Here is a 9,459-nt window from a genome sequence, read left to right on the forward strand (position 1 = left end):
CTTTGAATTGTTTAATTATTGCATACATTCAGCCAGCTGAATGAAGCCAAATAAAAAGGCACTATATTCCGGTCATAATTTCCCATAGTAAGTAGCAAAATCTTTGCGATATAAACTGCTTTATTAGCGAATGCTTCACCTTGCCTCTACAAATATTATAAAAACAGCTTTCTATCGGAATGAGTTGTGTATCATGAGAGGATATGGCCTGAAAGGGATAGGCTATCCATTTCAAATCAATTAAAGACCCCAATTTTTTTTTCAAAGCAGATAGAGTATTAATATTTAATTTTTTGAGGAGTTGTTTGAACAAAATCAAAACCTACTATGTCATCTTTTAGATTATAAATATCTTATATTAAGTTGGAAATTGGAACTCTAAGAATATATAGAGTAGGGAACAGTTAATTAACCAAATTCTACTTTGTTCATACTGCTACTACTACTAAGCGCGTTTTAAATAATAAGTAAATAATAATCCAATTTTAAAAATAGGGTGATTTAGACACTTTGAAAATAAAATATTTTCTTTTATAGGTTGCATTGGCTCCATATTCACCATCCCCCCCCCCCCTGCTCGTCAGTTGGAAAAGAAGACGCGCCTGTGGATTTCATTTGCAAAAACTCACCATGGGATGGTATCGTTAACGAAATTCCAGATAATATTGACGATTTTTAAACTGATTCTTTTAATATAGATAGTAGCGCAGTTGAGCACGGAGACTTACCTTTGCTAAGTCAGAAACCTTTGCAGCTTTTAGTGGAATTTGCCAATGAATTAACGGGGAACCCTCCCCCCACTGATTACATGAACACACTTCAAACTAGTGAAGTGGCTTCGAACAACCCTATTGTTGAACAATGTGGGGGACGGGGTGGTGATAATATACAAGCGGGGGAGGAGGAGGATGACAATACCCAATTTATGACATTTCCAGACCTTCAGCTCTCAAATTCAATATTAAATACGATAGTTGTTTACACTGCGACTTCTGGGGATCCTTTTAATCCGCTTATGGGGGGTAATTTTATATTTGACCCTATGGAAATTGTCCATGAATATGTATATAGAATTCTTGCACTGTTGGAAAACCAGATTCAGTTGTGGGGGGGGGGGAGGGGGTAGGGATTCAATTAAGGTTTCAATTGTTTTAAAGGTGTTTTATTTAAATGAGGGCAAAAGCGAAGTTTATCATCATTATGTACATACCGAGATGCAAGTGGTCTATCCGCATTTAGTAAATTACGAAACACTTTTTATGGTTTGGATAGACCACATTATTACGCAACTCGAAAATTATAGCGAAAATGGGAGTGCGTCTGTGGTTTTGTTTATTGAAAATTTAAGTGTAAATATTTTTAAATTAAAAAAAAAAGATTTTATTTTAAGAGGGGGGCAGGTGGACCGAGGGCTATAGTTTTAAAATATATTCGTGACATAGAGGGTTCTCAAGGCGTTCAATGAATCTGTTTTGAAACAGGTCAAAAATGTGTCATGTACGCTTTCCTAATATCAGCTTTCCGACATTTAGCAGATGAAGCCACAAAGACAAATTTAGAATACTGGGGTGTACATGGGAAGGTAGGGTCCAATTTTCCCATTTTAGATATCACTTGTTCAGAGGGAAAATACAAAGTAACGCTCAGGTCCATTGATATTTTTGAAAGGGCCAATGCCCATTTAAATATTGGCGTTACTGTGGTTCAATATGAAACTGAATTTGAGGATTGGACTCGTTCTAATAAGAAGGGAGTGGTGTTCCCAGTAAGGGGCCCGTCAATTGAATTGGTGAAGCACTGGGTTTGGTTGTTGTACACACGACCTAGTGACCCCAATGAAATTGCCCATTTTAATCCTATTACAGACATCAGTAGAGTTCTGGGAGGGGGTAAGAAAATGGGGGTATTTTTCTACTGTCCGACAAGCATGTCTTGATTTCGTAGCGATTTAAAACTAAGGGATCATATGAAGCATTGTAGACGGTATGGCTACCCGTCTGTGGAAACGATTTCAGGTGATAGGGCCACTATATGCTTTAAAAATTTTCAAAATACCCTCCTCCAAAGCAATAAAATCTCTTTGACTTGTGAAGCAAAGCTAGTGGTAGTGAACGATCCTTGATTTCCGAATCGAATCAAAGAACATCGAGCCATTGCAGTTTCCTATGCCCACGCATAGAGACAGTTCTAACACTAGGCAGTTGTTAGAAATAGTTGAAACGTTAGATGAGCATGAGTGCATGGTCAAGGCACTGACCAAATTAATTGGCACTGCAAATGACGCTACTTCTCGTTTGATAAATACCCATTACCCAATGTTGTTGTCTGCAGAGGATCGTCTCGCGATTAAAAATCAAAAAATATGCTGGGTTTGTAAGGAGTAGTTTGAACAGGAGACTAAGGGGAAAGGAACTAGGGGGAAAAGAGGGGGGAAGGGGAAAGTCAGAGACCACAATCACTTGTTGGCAGGAAATATCATCCGGGGGTAGTAATTTTAGAAGGGTACCACATCAATCATGCAATGTGAATGTAAGCCAGTAGATTTTTATTTTGGTTTTCATTCACAATGCAAATTATGATTTAAAATTTATTTTACCGGCTTAGGCACGTATGAACAGAGAGGGAGGGGAGTAGATAGTCCATAGGTAGCAATTCATTTACCTATAACATCATCCCTAAATCAGCTGAGAAGTTGGTGCTTTTCGAGTTGAAATTACAGGTAGTGAATAACGGGCATACGTGCCTGAATAAAATCAGGTTTTTAGATTCTTTTAGTTTTTTCCCAAGGCATTGAGTCAATTGATTCAAGTGCAGAAAAGTGACAATTTTGATAGTTTTCCTTTGCATAAACAGCACTTTCCAGACAGTGAAATGTATGACATATTGAACTGTAAGGGTGTATATGCATATGACTATTGCTGTTCTGGTACTTGCTTAAGCGAGGTAAAACTACCTTCAATGGAAGCTTTCTTTAACTTACTCACCGACACTGAATGAACTGCCGAGGAACATGAAATTGCCAAGAAGCTCTGGGCTAGGGGTAACTATAAAAAAGGGTGGGATTATTGTAGACTTTACTTGACCAGTGACGTTTTAACTTTGTTAGATATTGTCTGCAAGAACACAGACCAAATCTATTCAGAGTTTGGACTAGATATAGGATATTATTTTCCACACCACATTTGGTGATGGACTTGATTTTGAAGATTAGTAAAGAGGAAATAGGGTTGATCACTGATGTAGATCAACACCTTTTTGTAGAAAGGTCAATGAGGGGGGGGGGTATGTTTTTCATGGGGATCGCGTTTTGACAACAGATCCAAGCGGGCAAGATACTGGTGTAAAGTCAAATGCAGTTTTCCTTGACATGAACTCGTTATATCCCTCGGCAATTTCTCACTACTCTTTGCCGTGTAGAAACTATAAATGGCTTGAGAATCCTTGTGAGTTCCCCGACATTAACATCGTCGAGGGCAATGGGCCACAAGGATAGTTCTTTGAAATTGACGGACACATTCCATTGGCGCTTCATGATTCAGTCAGAGATTTTGTTTTTCCCTGTATCAATTGTTCAGTGACCAAGAGGTCACTAACTCCATACAATCGATCATTGGTTGAGGATATAGGGATGCACTGGAACCCCTCCAAGCAGAAACTGATTGCGGATCAGGACCCTAAACATAATATCGTTGTTCACCATGTGCTTTTGTGATGGATGGTGAACAATGGTTTCAAGATCACGAAAATACATAGGGTCCTGCAATTCAATCAAAAACTCTATTTAAAGACGTTTATCGATACCTTTGTCGATAAATGCTCTCGGACAAACAGTAAAGTAGAAAAGGAAATGTACAAGCTAATTCTAAATTCTTTGTTTGGCTAAATGTGTGAAAGCGTATGGAACAGATCTCGCTGTGACGTCGTGACTGACCCTCAAGAATGTGCACGAATTATTGCAGACCCCAATTTTACATCGTTCACGAGCATAGAGACAAGCATGGTTCTTCTACACAGTAAAAAGAGAAATGTGGTACTGAACAAGAATATAGCAGGAGGTAGTTCAGTACTTGAAATTTCCAAAAAGCTCATGTTGTCGTTTTTTTTACAATGTGTGCAAGGTACAATGGCCAAGGGAGGGGGGGGTTTAAGTTTACTATGAGGATATAGATTCTCTGTTGTTAAAAGTAAAAACCGGGGATTTATTGGGAGATTTAGAAAATGGGGAACACATCAGCTCGCGGATGGATTTCACGAACTGGAGTCCGTCCCTTTACCCCGACTTGCTGAAACTTCAGGCCCCCTATCAACTGATCATGTTAAAATCAGAGACGGGGAGAGATTTGATATCCAACGGGGTGTTCCCAGGTCCTAAAGTTTATTGCGTTGAAATTCATAACAGGGATGTATATCAGGCGAGTAAAGGGGTGCCTACACATTTTGTAAAGAACAATTTCAACATGAGTGTTGAACTGATTATACTGTTAGAATGGAAAAGAATGTAATGTCATGTATATACGACAAAGTCTTTGTGCTCGAGAATGGTGTAAATGTATTCCCCCATGGCCACTATAGAATTTCAGACCGGGTTTAATGTATAGACTATTGCACCCAACTTGGTCTGGATAAATTGACCTAACCTAACCTAACTCAAACCTAACCTAACCTTTCATGAATTAACTTAAATGCTCTAACCCAACCTTACCTTTCATGAATTAACTTAAACGCTCTAGACCAACCTAACCTTTCATGAATTAACTTAAATGTTCAAACCTAACCTAACCAGCAGCAGCAGTGACGGCGAATATTTTATGCAGTTTTTCCATAGCAACCCCGTGGGGTGGGGTTCCCACCCTCGGCCAGCCTTCGGCCCACGGCTCCCCTGCGGGTGGGGGGTCCAGTCCGCGGCCGGCCTTTGGCCCGCGGGTCCCGGGGGGAGGAGGGGTATAAATTCATAGTGTTTATCTGTGCTATTTTAAGTTGTTTTTTTAAGTGTTGTACAAATAGTGCTGTTGTACAAAAAAATATGCGTGTTTGCACAAATAGTGTTTGTGTTCTTGCTGGACAAAAAGTGTTTTTTTTATGACAATAAGTGTTGTTGTACATATAGTGTTGTTGTTCTTGTTGAACAAAAAGGTGTTTTTGATAATAAATATTGTTCTTGTTGAACAAAAAAAGTGAAAAAAATGTTGTTGTTAATAAATGTTGTTCTTCTTGAACAGAAAAGTGTTTTTATGTTAATAAATGTTGTTGTTAATAAATAATACTGTTGTTGTTGTTAATAAATATTATTGTTGTTCATGTTGAACAAATAGAGTTTTTGTTCAATAAATATTGTTCTTCTTGAACAGAAAAGTGTTTTTATGTCGAATAAATGAATGAAATATTGTTTTTGTTGTTCTTGTTAACGTACTAGATAGATCTATGGGAAAATTATTATTACTACTTATTCATTGGACAAGTATGGTTTACAGTTAGTTGTAGTCCGACTGTTGTCAACAACAGCAGCAGTATGTATCAATTTAAAACACTATTCAAGTCGTTTCTGTGTGGCCCATCAATGTCGGGGAAAACGACACTTTTAGCTAAAATAATTAAAAATTGTAATAAAATGTTGTTGGAAAAACCAAAGAAAATTTTTTATTGCTATAGTATTTGGCAGGAGTCCTATGATAAAATAAAAGCTATTGCCACATCTATACCAATACAATTCATACGGGTACTTGATGTTTTCAATAGTATTGAACCAAACTCGTGGCTAATTACTGATGATTTGGCTGAATCCATTGAAAAGTTCTCTCAGGAAACGCTACAACTGTTCATTATTAATTCTCATCCTGAAAACGTTGTCCTAAACCTAGCTCTGCACTATCTCTTTGATTGGATCAAGTTTGTGAGAATCCTTGCCTTGAATTCTACCATCTATATTATCTACCGATTTGTTCATGACTTTAGCTCGCTAATAACTCTCAATAATCAAATATATCCCGGCGCTCCCAAATTTGCCAGCGTACACTCAGGTGACAAATATGTCCTATGGGTACATGTTGCTTGGTGTTAATCAGAGCACTCCTAAGGATGTACATGTAGTCACAGATATTTTTGACGAGAAAATTATAGAATATTTTACATTGAACAGTATAAAAAGCTACTAATTGCCAATGTGACACTGAAGAAACCACACGAAAATAGACATTTATTTTCCGTTCTAGACATTTCAAAACCCCCACTTAGGAAGGCCATAGTCAAACATTACGTTGGAAACGATTTCATAAATCTAGCATCTGAACTTTGTGTTTAATATAAGTAAGGGCAATGTATACTTGCCAGAAGGTGTTAGACAACAGATAAAACAGCATTGTTCCATTTTATGTGCATTGGCTTGCAAAAACAGGGGAAAATTTTTTTAAAGAAAACGTGTCTTTCAAGCGGGCGGTAGCTTTTGTACACTTTTACTGCCAATAATTGCAGGACTTGTAAACAGTTTTCTCTAGAGAATGGCTAAACCCTATAAATTGACGCCATTTGAACTTGTCTTCTCGCCCTGGATTTTCATCTTTGAGGATTTTGAAATTCTGCTCAATGCGCTAGATCATACGGCTGAGATTCAAGATTTCATCACCATAACCAATAAGAGACGCATTGATTCCCCAAAGAATACAAGAAGGGAGACATTTTGCCTGAGCGTCCAGGACACTATTATTGAACAGGGTTGGGGAAGTGATAGCTTCCTGTCTGGTGCCTTTCTTAATGGGGATGAGATACTAATGAATCACAGGCATTTTTAAGGGATTAGAGGAGTTTGATCTCACACGAAAATGAATGCAATTGTATTGGGTTTGATGAAGTTCCGACTGCGGGGATAAACGAGATGGGAGTTTTAAGCGTACCTTAAGATTTCTAAACAACTCCCTGAGAACACGGACTACCGATAGGCTGACCTCTCGCTTTGCCATATGAAGAAGCATAGACAAATGAATTAAGGAATCGAACGTACGTATAACGTCAGTTCTGGCGAGGATCAGAATTACTCCCGAAGATTCAGTGTCGACGAGGGCGGTAAAAACTGCTGTAAGAACATGAAAACAGCCAGGATTGGTCTGAAAACTGAACTGATTTGGGGGAACGTAACATTTCAGTCTTAGCTCATCAATAAAAAGGAGCTCGAAAAGTCTAAAGAGCGTAGTAAAAATGGTGATAGGACGGAAGGATGAACATTGCGACTCAGATTTTCCTTTTTTGGGAGTCGGAGTCAGATTACCAATACAGAACGAGGAAGGAACAATACCTATCAAATAATAATTTGCATGAGAAAGCTGAGGTGACGCACCAGTATATAACTTCCGTTAATGATGTTTAGAGTGCTCACCTTATCTATCCCACAAAACACTTTCTTTTTGAGTTGAGATATGACTTTTACGACAACGTCACAAGTAACAACAAAATCAAGGTCAGGAGATCCATCAACGAAGACTCTAAAACAGGATCAGGCTCAGAAAAGTCATTTGAAAAATGGGATACCCTTTCGGATAAAGGAATGTCATTCAGGGTTGGCAAATCGGAGGAGATATTATGAGGTCTGGAAAATTGGAGGAGATAGTACGAGGTACAATATTCCACAGTAGATCAGGTGAATTCTTAACTTTCTCGGAAACAAGTGTTTGCATTTTAGATCGATGAAGGGCAAGTTCCTTAGCAGAACATTTTTTTGGTGCTCCTGCAGAACATTCCTTGAAGGGGATATAAGTAATCTCTCCATAATTTGTACCAGAACTTAGTGCAGACACAAGCTTCAGACAGCGCTAGATTTCCTGACCACCCAGGAACTTGGGTGCCGATACGGATTTTTTTTTTTTTTTTTTTTTTTTTTTTTTTTTTCAGTGCATAAAAACACATGGCAGATTTATGTAGAATAAATATCAAGAGTTAATCTAACTTCATTAATGTATTTAATGGAAGAATTTTGCAGAAGATGAAATGGAACTTGGATCTTGTTAAGGATCCTATCAGAAGTTTCAATGTGATGAGATTTGTGGATTTTTTTCCAATCGCGACAAGTATACCACTTATGCCTGTGAACAGTATGAGCTTGTAACACGGGAATCCAAGGAGTTTTTCGTTTAAAACTAAAAGCAAACGGAAGTCTGAAACTTGAAAATTAGAAAATACCTCAAAACAACGTGAATCAAGATTACACGACACAATATGGTCATTGTACGTCCACATATTCCATACAGTTAAAAAGTACGGATAGAAGCTGAAGACAAACTGCAATTTAAATAACAATTAAAATGACCTGTGATCAAACACGGGATTTTTAGTTTAAGGACATCACGAAGCCATATGCTAAGTTTACTAACTGCTTTATATTAAAAGACGATCATTAGAAGAACCCACCAATGTATATATTGGACTGAGCTAGGTGCCTGATTCTTTGTGGTTTGTATCCTGTTTCATAAGGTTCTCTGATACGCTGAATCTTTCCTGGCGTGTGATTTGACTTTTAATGACATTGAAAGATTCAATGACTTTTAAGAGGTGTTTCCCCTTTTTTTGAAAATGATGCACGTTTTCTCAGGCTTGTAACTCGTGAAGGGTAAGACTAAACTTGATGAAATCTATATATTTAAAATCAGCATGAAAATCTAATTCTTTTGATATATCCATTAGTGTCAAAATTCCGTTTTTTAGATTTTCGGTTACTTCTGAGACGAGTCACTTTTACTATACAGTTCTGTACCACGAACTGTTTGATAAGAAACTAGCTACTAGCCTCATTACCTCCCTTAACCGCACCAGTGTTATTCTCACACATAGAACTTATTGTTTCAATGAATTTGTCTGCTATACAACAAAAAGATAATACCTTGGCTAAAAACTTTCTGTAAACAAAATCGAAGACTTACTTATAATCTATACAACTGAGGTTTAAAGGTGTTTCATAACTCAGGCACTTCCTAAAACCTAAAACTACAATGTTCTTATCTTATAACTCTGTCTCTCAATCTAAAAAGTATCGTAATACCAAGTAATTTACTACCTTTAGAGTCCAGGCCATTGCCTCTATAATTACCACACTTACTCTTATCTCCTATCCTATAGAACGGTTAAATTGGGATTTCCTAAGATCGTTAGGTATTGCCCCTTTCTTTTCTGCACCCCTTTCTACCGTATTGAATGGTTTTTGGCCTAAGAATTGCAATTGAGGCACGCCATCAGAACTTTACAGTGTAGAAAGTGCTACCCCTAAAGTAGAGAATTCTTTTATAGTCATTCCGTAAAATAAAAGATTAAACAAACAGGTATGGTTTCTCACCCGTGTGCACTCTTTGGTGGTTATTCAAATGGCTTGATTCAGAAAAGATTTTCTTGCACATATCACGCTTATATGGTTTCTCACCTGTATATACCCTTTGATGTCTACTCAAAGTGCTTGATTGAGAAAAACTCTTTTGACATACA

Source organism: Artemia sp. Qi Xiang Cuo, chromosome 12 (assembly GCF_049724085.1).
Source record: "Artemia sp. Qi Xiang Cuo chromosome 12, ASM4972408v1, whole genome shotgun sequence".
Classification (NCBI taxonomy): Eukaryota; Metazoa; Arthropoda; class Branchiopoda; order Anostraca; family Artemiidae; genus Artemia; species Artemia sp. Qi Xiang Cuo.